Raw genomic sequence first — 2,500 nt, 5'->3', positions numbered from 1 at the left:
GATGGATGGATGTTAATCATACCTGGACTAATATTTTTAGGCTTTTAAATGAGTAGCATTCATACACACACATGCACACACACACACACACACACACACACACACACACACACACACACACACACACACACACACACATATATATATATAAATCCTTTTACTTGAATTTGATTTTGTTACTTGTTTTGATAGCATGTTTTTATTTTTGTGTGTTTTTATATCTTACTTATTTTTAACTTATTATTTGTATAACTGCATGTTTCATTCTTTGTTTTTCTTTTGTGGAGCACTTTGAGATCTATGTTTCAAGGTGCTATAGAAAATAAAGGTATTATTATTATTATTATTATTATTATTATTATTATTATTATTATTATTATTATTATATATTTAATAATGGAAATGAAAACATCAGAAATAATAATTCAGAAAATGTTATAAAAATTATGTATCTAAAATTTAATTTTTTATGTTATTGTTTATAGCATATTATAGTTCCCATATTACAGAACATAATAATATACATTATGAATATATTATAGAAAAAGATGTCATGATGTTTATACAGTTTGTATTATAAGACAAAATTATCTGGATTCATAACAATTTGTTTTTAGATGATGTTACTTTAAAACTTTGACAAATCTAATATTTATCCAATAGTTAGAGATAGATTAGTTATTAGTGTATTAGAAATTTAAAATGTTCACTATCTTCTTTTATTTGTCTCCATTACTCCATTTTGAATCTATTTATTTATCTACCTACCTATCTACCCTATTACAGCATCTTCCACTATCAACACACACACACACACACACACACACACACACACACACACACACACACACACACACACACACACACACAATCACATCTCTCTCTATCTGCTGTCTATTTACTATTTTATTATTTAACTAATAATTTCAGTACAGATTAAATACTTAACTGCTTTATTAACACATTATGTGTTTGTGTATTAGATACACACTGGTTATGTATCAGATCTCTGTTATTCCCATCTAAGCTTTATTTTTCTTTGTAATGTCTTTATACACAGTAAGATTTGGTATATAAATAAATGGTCTGTGCTGCAGCGCCCCCTTGAGGATGTTTCTTTATAAGACCACTCGGTAACTGGGTCGTGTTTCTCGCCGCCAAATGTGATTTCAAAACGATTTAAAATCTAGTCATTAAGAGAGGACAATAAAAGTGTTTCCGTCCTCCACAATAGCGCCTTTGTCATGTGACTTTGTTTTACTCCTTTAAACTTTAATCTTCAAATCACAGGATTTAAACATATAAACATTAAAGTTAGCTATTGCTAGATTTCATGTTTGTATTTACTTCGAACTGTAGTTTAACTTAAATAAACACGCTTTAGCTGAGGTGTGTGTGTGTGTGTGTGTGTGTGTGTGTGTGTGTGTGTGTGTGTGTGTGTAACATTCACCCAGACTCTTCCACTCCCATGAGATTCTTCAGCCAGAGCTCTGCAAACTCCTGACTGTCTGAAGATTCTGTCATCTTGCTTTCTCTCTCTCTGTTTCCCTCCATACAGGTCGCTCTCTCACACTCTGGGCACAGAAGCTCGGTGTGACTCAGTGTGTGTTAGTGACTCAGTGTGTGTTAGTGACTCAGTGTGTGTTAGTGACTTCAGTGTGTGTGTTAGTGACTCAGTGTGTGTGTTAGTGACTCAGTGTGTGTGTTAGTGACTCAGTGTGTGTGTGTTAGTGACTCAGTATGTGTGTTAGTATCTCAGTGTGTGTTAGTGACTCAGTGTGTGTGTTAGTGACTCAGTGTGTGTGTGTTAGTGACTCAGTGTGTGTGTTAGTGACTCAGTATGTGTGTTAGTGACTCAGTGTGTGTGTTAGTGACTCAGTGTGTGTTAGTGACTCAGTGTGTGTTAGTGACTCAGTGTGTGTGTGTTAGTGACTCAGTGTGTGTGTGTTAGTGACTCAGTGTGTGTGTTAGTGACTCAGTGTGTGTGTTAGTGACTCAGTGTGTGTGTGGGTGACTTGGTGTGTGTGTGTTAGTGACTCAGTGTGTGTTAGTGTGTTAGTGACTCAGTGTGTGTGTTAGTGACTCAGTACGTGTGTTAGTGACTCAGTGTGTGTTAGTGACTCGGTGTGTGCTAGTGACAGTGTGTGTGTTAGTGACTCAGTGTGTGCTAGTAACTCAGTGTGTTAGTGACTCAGTATGTGTGTTAGTATCTCAGTGTGTGTTACTGACTCAGTATGTGTGTTAGTGACTCGGTGTGTGTGTGTGTGTTAGTGACTCAGTGTGTGTGTTGTGACTCAGTGTGTGTGTTGTGACTCGGTATGTGTGTTAGTGACTCATTGTGTGTGTTAGTGATTCAGTGTGTGTGTGTGTATGTGTAAATGTAAAAGTGTCTCAGTGTGATAGTGATTCAGTGTGTGTGTGTGTTATGGGGTGTGTGTGATAGTGTGTGTGTAAATGTAAAAGTGTCTCAGTGTGTGTGTGTGAGAGTGTGTGTGTAAAT

The 2,500-nt window shown here is 35.8% G+C and overlaps 1 protein-coding gene across 1 annotated transcript in view; it reads left to right on the top strand.

Annotated features, from left to right (window-relative positions):
* Positions 1–2,500, top strand: part of tp53 (tumor protein p53) — a 22,973-nt gene that overhangs the window by 3,688 nt on the left and 16,785 nt on the right. The window lies entirely within an intron of this gene.

Source organism: Tachysurus fulvidraco, chromosome 26 (assembly GCF_022655615.1).
Source record: "Tachysurus fulvidraco isolate hzauxx_2018 chromosome 26, HZAU_PFXX_2.0, whole genome shotgun sequence".
In the NCBI taxonomy this organism is placed as follows: domain Eukaryota; kingdom Metazoa; phylum Chordata; class Actinopteri; order Siluriformes; family Bagridae; genus Tachysurus; species Tachysurus fulvidraco.
This window is presented reverse-complemented; position numbering and strand designations above follow the sequence as displayed.